The sequence below is a fragment of the Sitophilus oryzae genome, unplaced genomic scaffold, assembly GCF_002938485.1.
Source record: "Sitophilus oryzae breed Bouriz unplaced genomic scaffold, Soryzae_2.0 scaffold_1185_pilon_pilon, whole genome shotgun sequence".
Taxonomy (NCBI): domain Eukaryota; kingdom Metazoa; phylum Arthropoda; class Insecta; order Coleoptera; family Curculionidae; genus Sitophilus; species Sitophilus oryzae.
Window position 1 is genome coordinate 171023 of NW_022145821.1, and position 15390 is coordinate 186412.

Consider the following 15390-nt stretch of genomic DNA (forward strand, 5'->3'; position numbering starts at 1 on the left):
TTCACATGGTAGCGACCGATGAATCACTCCCAAACATTCGTGGCGTTTACTATACCTACAAGGCACTTGATATCAATGTGGTATAAGGTTAGAGTTGCCAACTTTCAAAATAAAAAATAGAGGATGAGAGGGTAAAAAAGGGGTACAACATTTTTTGCCCAAATGTCCAGAATTTACCAAAAAGTTATGTAAACGGTATGCGACTGATACCCAGTCTTTCTTACTTAAAAAAAAATATTAAAAAACAAACTGTTTTCAACAAAACTTTTTTTTTCAAAACATAAGCTAACTAGGCCAGTCGGTAGGTCGTTTTAAATAGGCCTAAGTGGAAATAATTAGGGGCAAGCTGCAATAACACTTACTCTTTTGTTTTGCTTTGTTGAATACTCTACTAAATTCGCACGGTCTATCGATCCCGGATTTGGCCGCCATATTGGAAAATCCTGTCAAATTATGACATTTTTATGTTTTTTTTTAAATAACTCGGTGGACTTTACGGAAAATTTGCAAGAGACCAAAAAGAAGCTATTTAAATTCCTATTCACCGATTTTGTGCATGAACAGATTAACGAGATACAGGCGTTTAAATACAAAGCATATATTTTCTAGTGCTTCATTTAATATGAGAACCCGATTCTATCAAAATTTGATTAATTTGCCAGTACAAATTTGTGTTTTTCTTGTGCTCGTTTCCACACCACCTGGCGGTAGAGCACTCGGCGCACTTTTTTTTAAGTGGGTTCCACTAACCTAACCTAACCTAATCCACTTTCTTGCCGTTGCAAATGTTCTATTTTTATATCCATATGACATGATATGCTTTATAAGTATGTATTTTCACCGTCTGCTTTTTTTGACGTAGAAGGTTGATCAATTGACTCATCAATATATTCTTCATCAAACTGTTCATCTGGTTCTTGTTCAATGTCTATGTCTTCGATATTTTCGTTGGTCATTAATTCTTCTAATCGAGAACATTGATTTACTGGTTATACTTACTGCACTATGCGAGTCTCAGAATAACATCTACTTTTTAAAGCAAGGAAAGGAAAAGCTGGAAATACCCGCTATTCACCCTCTGCATCAATATTGGACACGGCTGTGAATGAACACAATTTTTTTCTACATGCATTTAGTGGGTGCGACACCACTTTTGCAATTTACAGGTAGGGTAAAATGAAGTTCCTTAAGGTTCTAAGAAATCAGACAAGTTTGAAAACTGCCATTTACTGTTTTAGAGACCCAAATGCAACTCCAGAAAGCATAGCCAACGTTGGAATTCAATTTCTTCTTGCACTTTATGGGTCAAAGAGCGACGACACATCACTACGCATCTATAGACATCGATTTTTTGCGCAATCTATAACAAAGAGTTTATTTAATCTTGCATCCCTCCCTCCAACCGAAGATGCGGCTCGCATGCACTCATTTCGTACATACCTACAAGTCCAAAAATTGTACGGTAACGAAAAAATATCCATTGACTGGGGTTGAAAGCAGTCGTCCAATGGACTTATACCGATTCCTCCTATGCTGCAAGACGCCGCTCCCTAAGAGTTATTGAAGATGATTTCTTGTAAATGCATAAAAGGTTGCAACGCAGCCTGCAGCTGCAGAAAAGCAGGATTACACTGTTCGGTAGTGTGCGGTTCATGTCAGGGAAGAGCGTGTTCACACACAAATTCTGAAATAACTCTAGAAGATCCAGGAGACGACGAAGAAATCGATTTTCGATTAGAAGAATTATTAATGACCAACGAAAATATCGAAGACATAGACATTGAACAAGAACCAGATGAACAGTTTGATGAAGAATATATTGATGAGTCAATTGATCAACCTTCTACGTCAAAAAAAAACGGTGAAAACCTGGCAGACGGTGAAAATACATACTTATAAAGCGTATCATGTCATATGGATATAAAAATAGAACATTTGCAACGGCAAGAAAAAGTGGATTAGGCCTATAGGGGAAACCACTTAAAAAAAGAGCGCCGAGTGCTCTACCGCCAGGTGGTGTGAAAACGAGCACAAAAAAAACACAAATTTGTACTGGCAAATTATTCAAATTTACATCAGTTTCTCATATTAAATGAACCACTAGAAAATATATGCTTTGTATTTAAGCGCCTGTATCTAGTTGACCTGTTCATGCACGAAATCGATGAATAGGACCTTTTTTGTAGAGAATTTAAATAGCTTTCTTTTTGGTCTCTTGCAAATTTTCTGTACAGTGCACCCAGACCGAGTTATTTAAAAAAAAACATAAAAATGTCATAATTTGACAGGATTTTCCAATATGGCGGCCAAATCCGGGATCCATAGACCGTGCAAATTTAGTAGAGTATTCAACAAAGCAAAACAAAGAGAATAAGTGTTATCGCAGCTTGCCCCTAATTATTTCCACCTAAAACCACTTGTCGACTGGGCTAAACAGTAAGTAAACATAAAATAATTAAACATGTTTATCGCCTCTAAAAATATTTCTTGTATATAAATATTTCTTCTTTTCTTTTCTGTACAAACGAGTGGGAGTAGTGAAAGACACAGATTAACAATTTTTTAAAGCATTCATTGTGACGATAGACGAATATTTATTAGATTTTGTGTTCGGTATGTAAAAAGAGGACTTTTTCAATACGTGACAGAAAAGAGGACAGTGAGATCAAAAAGAGGACTGTCCTCTGGAATAGAGGACGGTTGGCAACCCTATATAAGGTAGACACTGGATTACAGTCCAAATTAAGAATATAAAATTTTATTAGTTATTCTATTGCCATCCCATTACATTTTACTTTATACACTTTACACAAAGCCATTTAAAAAATAAACAAGAAATAGTACTATACTATCGAAAAAAAACGGTGTCAAAGACGGCTGGAGAATGAAAATCGATGATAATTTTGGCGAGGTCAAGCTCTATACGTTATTTACTTGGTCCGTACTCTTCTTTATTTTCTAATGGTGCACACTGTCAGCTGGCCTTAAGAGGAGTGTGATATTCTTATATTGAGTAAAACTGGGTTTTAAATGGTAATTTTAAAATTGGAGAGAAAAATTAGTTTTAATGGTAGTTTAAAATTGGACAAAAAATATTTTTTCGGAAATAGGTTTGTGTGTCTGAAAACGGTTCTAGCGTTGATGAAAGAATTAGGAAGACATGCAACCTAATGGGCGAATTTGTGACAAGGCTGATTTGATTTCCCCTTACGTCTCAAGTGCCGTACGGTGGAGACACCAATCGTTCTGCGGCCAACGCATAAAACACTTATTTTTTCTAATTCGGTCAGCGAAGGCATATCGAAGACGGTGTGGATCTGTAAGCGACAGTGTTGCCATGTTAAAATGTTTAATATCTGTAATACTAGTTATGGAAAGATTAAAAAGGATAGAACATTTCCAGGCACACAAATCTATTTCCAAAGAATCGAGTTTTTTCTCAATATGAAAATAAATTACAACCGTTTTAAGTCCAACTGACTGTAGGGTTTCGATCTTGCCAAAATTATCATTGATTATCATTCCCCAGCCGTCTTTGACACCGTTTTTTATTTGAATGTATGGTATAATGAACTTTAATATTGATGATTTAGCATTAGAAGTTTAATACTATCTATATTTTATCTTTTAGGCATTTTATCTTCCAAACATTACCTACATGCAAAATTGGAGGGTCTCTATATCAAACCAGACAGAGGATCAGTGGAAAGAAATTTGGCATTGTAATTTGTTTTGCAATATTTTTATTGCTGTACAAATATACAGGGTGTCTCAACATGTGCCATCTCTCGTGGGGAGATTCCTCACATAAAAATAAGATTTATTTTTCATATTAACGTAGGTCCGATTCTGCTTTGTTACGTAGCTACAGGGTTTTAAAGTCTTAATATTTTTTTGATCTATTATAATTTTTCATCCAAGTACTTTTAGCGTTTCGAATAAAATTTTGATCGTAAAAGTAACATAAATGAGACATATTTTAAAGCTTAAAAAGTGTCGACATATTCACCAGTGACGTGCATATGGGTTATCACTGGAATATTTTTCTAAAAAAGCATGTACGCCACTGATATTTTTTTCTCTTGTTAACAAAATAGTATAAGCACTTTAATGCCGATTAAAAGTTGTCTCTTGATATTTTGTCGATTTCGGCCTCCTTGACGAAATAAACGCAATTTTATTAATTTGCCTTGATCCAAGTCAATAGCAATCTTTAAAAAAATTTAATATCATTAACTTGCGAAAGTTTTAAATAAGTACTCATTGATTCCTCATCAAAAAATTGAAAAAAAATCCTATAAACATGGGTATGGAAATGCATAGTTTTAGAGTTACAGGATGTTAAAACTTTTTAAAATTAGTTTTTTTTTGTAATTATCTTATTCAATTTTCAATTCAAAAGTACTTTATTGTTAAAAAATATATAAATTTTTGTTAACAAAGCATATTCCTAAATCTAAACCTAAAATATTTATTGCCAGCAATTTTAACATTAAAAAACAGTAAATAAATGTGTGTAAATATAAAAACAAAAAATACAAACAGAATTCAGCAAAATAGGCTTAAATAAGTAAGTAAACTAACATATCGTTCCATTGCTGCCAAAGGTCACTAACTTACTTTTTATTACTTTCGAGAAAAACGCGTCTAAAGATGGATTGCATTCAGGGGCGCAACTAGACATATACTTTTAGGGGGGCTTAACTCTTTTTGGGGGGCTTAGGTCACTATAAGATAATATTGATGTGAGGTTAAGACTAATTTTATAAGACACGTACGGGTTATCTGGGGGGGGGCTAAGCCCCCCTGGCCCGCCATAGTTGCGCCTCTGATTGTATTGCATAAAAGTGTTATAGTTAGTAACTATTCGGTATTAAAATACAACATAAATAGCCAGAAATCGTACTTTTTCAATCGATTCTCCGCTTCAAAATACAGTTAGTGATTGAATTTGTTTGTTCGGAAAAATGTTAGTTAGTGACTTTTGGCAGCAATAGGACGATATACAATATACAGAATAAAGATAAGATAAAAAATAAAGCTAAAAAGAATATGTCAGACAGGCAATTCTAAACTCTAAACACTAATATCAAGGGTGTCCCGGTAGAATTCGTCAACGCTGTAAAATGCCCTGCTTAAAAGTTCCTTTTTCAGTAGCCTTCGAAAGGTTTTTATGGAATTAACCAATCTTAAAGCAACCGGCAGATCAAGAACGGTAAACTAATAGGATTGCTCATCCTCATAAGACGTACGTTCGCCTCTTCCCGCGCTTCAGCTGACAGTTGTGACGTCATTGTAGTCCTTGTCAAAGCCTTCGTGGCCTTGTCATGATAGTGTGTATTATTAGTTGCCTATGCTAAACTTATAAAAATAACAGCTGAGAAATTTTGAGTTAATTATTTTGTCAATTTTAAATGTGAAAAAGGTGTCTTTAAAGTTTTTAGAGCTATATAGTGTATAAATACGTTCATTTTGTGTTGTGGATTGTGACAAAGTGCATACTAAGTGCCCACGATTTTGTTTATTAATTATTTTAAAGCAAAATATGGAAGTACTCTAAAAAGAATGCTTGCATAAGGTAATGCTGGGAACTGCTGTTCTTAAAAATGCATTATCGAGTATTTAATACGATTTATACAGTTAATTTTCTATACTGCATACATATAAGGTGTTTAAATAAATAAACTAAATAATGAACGTTTTGCATTCGGCAACTAATAATGCACCTGTGTGTATTATTGGTTGCCGGATAAGGACTAATAATCATGACAAGGACTACAATGACGTCACAAAGCGAGTAGTTTTCGCATGCACCTGGCGGACACTTTTGGCTGAATGAGCAGTCCTATTAGGTTAACTGTTCTTGCCGGCAGATGATTAGAGACCTTTCGGCCCTCATATATTATAGATCTTTTGACCAAGGTGCTATTTGGAAGTGGCAAGGGCCATTATTTTTTTTAAATACCATTATTTTTTTATTTGAAACTGCTGTGTGTTGGACTAATTGATAGTAATAATAACTAATAGTAATAATATTTAATAATAAATAGGGTGAAATATATAATTTATTAATTTTATTTTAATTTTATTGATTGTGATTAATAAAATGGCATTTATCTTATCAAGGAGGCCGAATTGGACAAGATGTCAAGAGATAACTTCTAATTGGCATTAAACGGCCTACACAATTTTGATATCAAAAGAAAAAAGTCAGTGGCGCACATTTTATTTTTCAAAAATATTCCAGTGATAACCCATATGTACGTCCCTGATAAATTTATTGACACTTTTTTAGCATTAAAATATGTAAGACTTATAGTAACTTTTTCCCCCAAAATTTCATTCGAATCACTATGGAAGAAAATTATAATAAATCGAAAGATTATTAAGACTTTAACACCCTGTAGTTACGAAACAAAGCAGAATCGGATCTATGTTGATATGAAAAATAAATCACGAGAGATGGCACATGTTTTGTGATACACCCTGTATAGTCTGTAGATTTAATTTCCATTACCGTAAAATGGGGTGAATAGAAACAGTTTCGTAGGCTATTAGCGATATACCGGTTGATAAAAATGTGGTATTATTTTCCCGAATATTTTAAAACATGGGTCTTTGTTTGTTCTTTGCGTATACATATAATTTGATTTTTGAAAAATATGCATATAAATATTAAATAAAAATAGCATTTGTGTTTCTATTCACCTGCTATTCGGGAGAATAGAAACACACATTGATGTTAATGTTTTTATCTATTCTATTTCCAACAAGGTGATTAGAAACAGTAAATTATTACATATTTAAGTAAGTTTAACAATAATTAACAATACATATAATATGACAACTTACATGTACCAGCTTATGTATTACTTTAAAAATAAATATTTTATTTATAAAGTTTTCGCGCCATACAAAATAGGTGATAAATCGATCTCACATTTATTGATCAGCTGATTGACAGAAACAGTGCTGCCACAGATAAAAATATAGTTTTTACATTTTATTGTGTATTACCATTGATAGAAAAATTAGATATGTCGACTTTTTTTACTTTGAATATTTTAAATCGTGATTTGATTTTTTTCAGAAATTTTGTTTCTATTCACCACTATGTTTCTATTCACCCCATTTTACGGTATTCAGTTTTATTTATGTTTACGCATTTATAAAACTATTGTTGTTTTAGAAAAAGAGAAAATTACTCGGTATATTACATAATTTGTATTTTTTATCTTTTATGATACCCGTAAGTGGTTGATTTTAAATAGTTTTATGTGGGTAAACATTTTAACACTGAAAGATAATTGTTTAAATCTCATAAACCTATTTTGTTTTGCAATATCGCAATTTATATTTGGAATATTAAAGAGATTGTTAAAAAAATTAGTTCTTCATTGACCAGCTTTAATAACAGTTGCAAAACAAAAGGATCACATGAACATAATAACAAATGTCTTTATACAGTCTGTTGTATCGCCGCGCCCAGCGCCGACCAGGATATACACACATTCATGGCCAAAATTATTGCATATATCGTTTACAAATATACGGAAAGGAATTTAAAGAATCTTTTTTTATACATAGCTTGTAATAAACAGTTTTTTGTTAAAATGTTTATGGTAATCAATGTTTATCGTTCAGACCCAATATTATTACAAATTCTCGCACATTTCGATTTTTGGTCAGAAGAAATTCGACCATTGTTTTGGCCTTAAAATGCCTAGAAACATTATTTCACAGTTTAATAGAGTCAGAATAGTAACACTGTCTCAACAGGGCTACCGGCAAATTGCAATAGCTGAAATTGTGGGAGTTAACCAAAGCGATGTTTCGCGAATATTAAAAAAAAAATCAGGGAGACAAACGAGGTTACAGACCGGCCTGGAAGAGATAGAAATTGAGTTACTACTGCTGAGCAAGACCGTCAAATATCCCTAATTGAACGACGCAATCCCCTGCTTTCTAGTCATCATCATCATCATGTAGCCATCGTTGTCCACTGCTGAACGTAGGCCTCCTCCATATTTCTCCATGTCTCTCGATTTTGGGCCGTCATCATCCAATTTCCAGCAATCCTTTTTACATCATCGGTCCAGCGTGTCGGTGGTCTGCCTCTGCTACGTTTATCTGCTCGAGGTCGCCATTCTAACAATCTTCTAGTCCACCTGTCTTTAGATGTTCTCGCCACATGACCTGCCCATCTCCATTTCATTAGAGTTACGTGTTCCACTATGTCTTTAATTTTGTTTTTTTGTCTAATAGTGTTATTAGGAATTTTGTCTCTTTTAGTTATTCCAAGCATGGCTCTCTCCATGGCTCTCTGGGCTACTCTTAAATTTTCTGCTGACTTTTTCGTTAATGTTAGAGTTTCCGCTCCATATATAATTACCGGCAAGACACATTGTTCATAAACTTTCCTCTTCAAGCATATGGGTATATCCATAGACTTAAAATAAAATATAGACTGAGCATCTCATTCATAAATAGCTGGAACATGCGGTCAGACACTGTCTTGTTATTGTTGTGTTATTGTTTTAGGTTATAACGAGTGCGACACGAGCGATAGATAGGTTGGCTCTGTCGTAACGGTCGTTCCCTGACGACTCTGCCGAGAAACACAACACTGTCTTTCGTTTCTCAAGTACACCTAAACTCTCCGTATCATAGCCGGGTAATTTTTTTATTTTAATGAAGCTATAAGTAAATTAAAAATATATCGTATTTAAACGTTTTTATATTTTATTAAGATTTAGGACAGGTTTTTTACATAAAAGTTTAGAAAAAACGTCTTAGAGTCCGAAAAGGATAAACATAATAAAATACACGTTATAGAAGAAATTTTATAATCGAAATTACGTAATTTTTGAAATTAATAATAAATTATTAATTTTAGTCAAACATTTACAACCCCTAATATTAATCAAAACCGGATCTATTCCACAGATATAATAGAATCGGCGACAGGGAGAGAAAAAAAAATGATTGTTGTAATTTTTTTTCTAGTTAAGTGATGTCTTATTATGTAAATTAGAGAAAACATAAATCTGTTCCATTAAAGCAAGGAAGGTGATAGGAAGTGGATAAAATAAAAACTACATTTATTTAACTCGGTACTGTCTTTATTATACCGGGTGCGGCTCAAAAGTGGCTCATCCCCATAATTTTTTTATATTTTCAAATAAAAAAACAAGATTTAGTATGTTAGTATATGAAATAAATTAGGATTGATTGACGCATTCAATTGTTTTTGGTCACTTCCTGTGTCACCGGAAATGACTATAACTTTTAATTTTTAAACGGCACCCTCGGTATATTTCTACTTTATTCGATAGAAAATGACACTCTGAATAGAATGAAATATCATATGTCAACTTTTGACATTTTCGCATATGGTTTAATTGTAATTGTAACACGCGGTTCATAACGACAATTTGACTCGAAATACCAAGTGTGTGGTATCAATATATTCATAAAAAAATGCTTTTTCCAAATATGCTAATGAGTCACCCTTGTTCCATTTGAAAAAATTGACATATGTATGATTAAAAATACGATTTGTACATCTTTTAACCGGCCTATACAAGACACGAAACCTATTAGACGATCAAAACTATTTTTCCAAGGCTCCTTGATCAAAACTTAGTGTTTTTAACAACACCATGGCACCCTGGATTGAAATTTAAAATACGATTTGTTTTTAAGCGACATTGTCAAAAGTTAGCATATGATATGTCATTCTATTCAGAGTGTCATATTTTATCGAATAAAGTAGCAATATACCGAGGGTGCCTTTAAAAATCAAAAGATATAATCATTTCGGTGAAAAAGGAAGAGACCAAAAACAATTGAATACGTCAATAAATCCTAATTTATGTCATATATAGTATTTTTAATACCCATTTAGAATAACACCATCCTTATTTATTATTAATAAATCAGTTGAAACAAAAAATTACCAACAAAAATGAACGTCGATTATTAATAATTTGTTAGATGTCACGTTTTTGAAGTTACATTTCATGTTAATGTCATAACGCAAAATAAGATATAAAAATGCGATATTCTGATGAATCCAAAAAACTTATGCTTAATGTAGTAAACTATTTTCAAAACGATTTAGGATCTCGATTTAAGGCAATTCAAAAAGCATCCGAAGCACTAAAAGTCCCAGAATGCACATTATATAATCTAGAAAAACCAAACAGAGCTACAGATTTCGAATTTAGAAGAAATATGTCTGCAAGCGTTTCCCGGAGCAAAATCCGAATTACTAAGAATACCCTACATTGTTTGAGGGAAGTAATTTACAAAATGTATGCGCGAAAGGAAAATCACAGTAGAAACTATTTTCCTGCAATTTATCGAAGAGTCTCCAGAAACTAAGATTTCCAAAAGTTCGTTATATTTGGGAATTAAAAAAATGGGTTTTCATTTCAAAAAACCGGATGGAAGAAAACAGTTATTGGAAATGCCTGGAATCAGATTAAAAAGAATATTATTTTTGAACAAATACCATGCTGCTAAAAGCGAAAAGCTCTTTAAACCTGTTTTTCTGTAGAATTTGTACTTAAACGAGCCCTTAAATAAATATTATTACTGCTTGCTCGACTTCTTGTTATATTATTTATTATACTTTTAGTGCATCAGACGCTTTTTGAATTGCCTTAAATCGAGCTCCTAAATCGTTTTGAATACAGTTTACTACATTAAGCATAAGTATAAGTTAAGATATTCTTTGGTATAAGCCTTAAATCGAGATCTTAAATAATATAGGTATTTTTTTTAAGAAAACTCGGTATCTAGTCAATAAAACAATATTTTTAAAATTAGTGCGCTTCTTTTATATTTTTTTTATTACGTCAACATCTTTAGAATTTCATAAAATTAATTTTTATTATTATAAACCGCCACTGATAATATGAAATTTCAAGTCACTCCGCCAATGCAATAAGAAATACGTCAAGCATTTGACATGACAAAGGTCATAACCTAATTTTTTTCATGCGGGTTTAGATGGTGCAAGAAGCCGCATACGTTAAGTTACTAAAACGGCTGGTACCTCTAAATAGGTATTAAAAATACTATACCTACTAACATACAATATACCTACTAACATACAAATCTGTTTTTTTTATCTGAAAAAATAAAAAAGTTATAGGGGTGAGCCACTTTTGAGACGACCCGGTATATTAAAAAATATTGTTTCATAATGTAATATCATTTTAAAATTCTTGTATGTTATTTTAGATTCTGAAGATAATTTTAGAATAAACCGGAATATATTTTAATAAAAACATTATTAATTATTAACAGGGTTATAATTATGATTTTGTTACAATGTAAGTAAATAATGTAATGTAAGAGAAAAAATTCAGATTTTACATTTTACTAAAATATTATCTAAATAAGCGCCTTTCTACAACAACGCCACTGACTCCCAATGGGTAAATTGAGAGTTGCCTACCGGTCGAAAGTCGTTTCAAAACTTAAATGGATTATTTAAGTCAAATTTCTTGCAAATTTGGCACTGGCGAACCATATTTTATAGTTCTTGAACAGAAAATGTCAATAAAATAAACACTTAAGGACTACAAGCTAAGAAAATGCGTTAAAACAGCCGGGGACATAGCGGCAACAAAGCTTTACCGCACACGTGCGATGCGTACTACAAGGTAATAAATGAATGAATAGGCTCCCTCGCCTCTAATCGGTGTTGTCATATTGTAAAGAACTTATCCTTTTTAAACAGTATCCGACTTATAATTTAGTAGTATAAGGACTAATATCTCAATATATGTGTGTAACAAGAAAAAAAATATTGATAATATTAAAGACGTGACAACATAGGCTGGATGAGGAAGGCTCCGTCGACTGTACCCAGAAGTAAACATGTATACAAAAAATATTGTTTGACCGCGTTGAGATGTAAATAGTGTAGTCTATATTTTATTTTAAGTCTATGGGTATATCACTTTTAAAGGTCTCCCGCAGTTTGCCAAAAGCAGCCCAACCCAAACCTATTCTGTCTAACCCAAACCTAGTCTTTAATCCATTTTAATGCGAACTTCCGGTTTTCTAGTACTGCTATTAAAAATGAGTTGGCTCGTCTTGAAGGAGTAACTGTTTCAAGAAAGATCATAGCAAGAAGACTCCATGACAGGATTACATTTAAGGGGGCCTCTACGTGTTCCGAAGCTTAATTTACAGCATAAAATTACGCGACTACAACGGGCTGAGGAGATGAGCAAATGAACCTAATTGGAATTTCGTCATGTTTAGTGATGAAACAAGAATAGGCCTAGTGTCAGACTCGCGACGAACTTTGGTCTGGAGAGCATCTCGAAGACGAGCACGCTTGAATGTAGTTCCACTCCGTGTCCCGTTTCAAGGGGGAAACATTATGGTATGGTCAAGTAAAATGCACGCAGCTTGATCTCTTGTTTTTATTGATGGCACAATGACAGGTGCCTCACCCCAGTTTCCTTCAGGCAGAAATTTGCGCTATCGAAAGATGCGTACAATTTATCTTAGATAGGAACTATCGAAAACAGGAAATTGCCATCCTATCCGATAGTCAAGCAGCACTTAACGCGATCAACTCAGTAACCATCAATTCGCAGTTGGTCAAAGAATGCCTAGAGAAGCTCAACAAATTAGGCAAAGAAAATAAAGTCCTCCTACTCTGGGTGCCCGCTCACCAAGGGATAGAAGGCAATGAAAAAGCAAATGATCTAGCTAGAAAAGGAGCGAACACTCCACTAACTGGACCAGAACCGTTCTGTTTTCCAAACGGGAACCAACTGAAAGCGGAACTGAAGCATCTGGAAGACTCCATCCGTAACTTGGAATGGGTATCCTCCAACGGTCTAAGACACTCGAAAAAGTTCCTTAGAACTTATGACCGAGAAATCAAAGGTTTTCCTTGATTTAAGTAAAAACAATCTTCGGATTGTCACGGGGTTTCTAATAGGACACTGTCTCCTCAACGAACACCTCAGTAGGTTGAAACTGAGAAACAACGGCGAATGCAGATTTTGTGGGGAAAATGGGGAAACACCAGAACACCTTATCACTGAGTGCGCCGAGACGACGACCATTCGTGCCATGAACCTTGGTACGTCTGATGTCGAGGATGGAGAGCTGGCTTCTGTGGAGCCGTCTCAGATACTGGCTTTTCTTAAAGCCCTGAGACTGTATGATGAGTTATAACTCGTTATAACTCAAGAAAGGGGAACACACAGTAGATCTATAAGGTCGCGGTGATTAACTCCCCTCCTAAACATTCTACATTCTACAGGTGCCTCATATCTCAGAGACGTTTTAGAGCCTATTGTGCGTCCATTTCGAGGGGCAGTGGGGGATGAATTTGTTTACATGGACGATAATGCTTCTCCCCATCGCACTTTAGCGGTTCGCGAATTTTGTGAGGAAGAGGGTATAAGAAAACTGTGGTGGCCACCGATGTCTACAGATATGAATGCGATCGAGCATGCTTGGACATGCTAAAACGCCATATTGCCGAAAAGAATGCTCCCCCCGTACCTTAAATGAATTGAAAATTGCTGCGCGCGAAACATGGGAAGCCATTCCTCAACATCTTCTGGACAACTTAATTGAGAGCATACCACGTCGTTTCACAGCGTGCATTGAGGATCGAGAAGGCAATACAGACTATTAGTTGTGAGAAATAATTCAAATTGTTTTCAATATTTTCTGTTTAAAATGAAATTTGTTTTTGTTGATTTTCACTCATTATGAAATAAAATTATAATAACAGCCTAGTTGCACTTAGATTTTTAATTTTATATTAGTTAGTCGTGTAGTAAGCCAATATGTCCAAAAATATAAAATGAATCATATTAGGTCCAAAATAAAATAAAAATATCGTTATATACAATAATTTTGCCCATGTTTGTAGGTAATGTAAATTATAAAATGATGAATAAGTTTTCCCCATTTTATTTTAAAGAATAATATATTTGAAACTTTTTAAAGAACTATTGAAAATTGTTTATTTTCAATAGTTTCTACGAATTTCTTTTAGAATTATGAAAGATAAAAAAAAATAAATTAATTGAAAACATAATCCGGCCCTGATTGGAATAACAAACATGCCACCTTCAAATTTAATTTTTTATAATTTAATATTTACAGTGTACTTTTTGTAACTTTATATAAAGAATATAAATTAGGATATTTTTGACAGATCTTTGTAGAACAAAATCATAACAGATTTGATGTGACATAATTTGTGATTGTTATGTTTGACCAGGATGGGATTATTTTAAATTTTTGCCTAATTCCGTCTGATCACTCAAAAAAATTACTGAAAATGGGCAATTTCCTTCATTTTAAGGAGTTCTTTAAAAAGTGTCAAGTACATTTTTCTGTAAAATAAAATGGGGAAAAGTTATTCGTCATTTTTAAAATTTACATGGGATTTCCTATGTTCAGGTCGACGATGCAATACACGGTATATTAATAAAAAATATTTATAAAACATATACAGGGTGGCGCCTCTCATACGCCGCGGAAGCTCCAAGGAGAACGGTAGTTTATATCGAAATGAAATTTTGGCAGCATATGTAGGTTAACTGAAAGCATTTTATAAAAATATAAAGAATTATACAGAGTGTTTCCAAAAAAGTTACATATCAAAGTTGTGTTTTTTCTAATATTGTTACTAATATTCTAATATTAATACTATATATTATTAATTAATTTTCGGATTCTAGGAAAGAAATAAAGGTGAGTTTTATTCAAGAAGTATATACTTAAAATCTAAGGATTTGGACATATTTCACATTTTGTGAAAATGAAGAGGAAATTTTAAATTTAGTTAATAGCGAACTAAATTTTAGTTGACCTCGTATAGTCTGATATTTAATTACAGTAACCATTGTATGTTAAACCAAATTGAAATTTGACCCGAACAGTTATACAGGGTGAGACAAAATTAATATGGAACATTAGTCATTTTTAAAAGCAAGTTACTCCTTTATTTTAAATGGAACACCCAGTATATTATTCCGGTGTTCAATGAGGAATTTATATATCTTTAAAATACTATTTAGGTTGCCTATCCCTCAGACAAAGACTTTCCTAGACATTTTAATTTTTATGTTTTTGCGTCAGTAGACCTTTATTATTTGAAAAAATCTAGGTGGCTGTGATATACCTTTTGTTAATTTAACAAAAATTAAAGAATATAGATTAAAATACTCAACGGTAATAAAAAGATACACGATTAAAACATATTTTAATTATTACAGAATTAAAACTAGATATAAGCCTATAATTATGTTACAAAAAATATCTAGTTGAAATCAAATGCTTAAAATGCTTCATTTCCTGTTAACTGCATGAAATGATTGTTTTTCAAAAGGA

General features: G+C 33.1%; 1 long non-coding RNA gene across 1 annotated transcript in view; it reads left to right on the forward strand.

Annotated features, from left to right (window-relative positions):
- Nucleotides 1-15390, forward strand: part of LOC115891571 — a 62753-nt gene that overhangs the window by 26982 nt on the left and 20381 nt on the right. The window contains exon 6 of the long non-coding RNA XR_004051877.1: nt 3632-3722. This is a non-coding gene — a long non-coding RNA (uncharacterized LOC115891571). The remainder of the gene's footprint in view (nt 1-3631; nt 3723-15390) is intronic.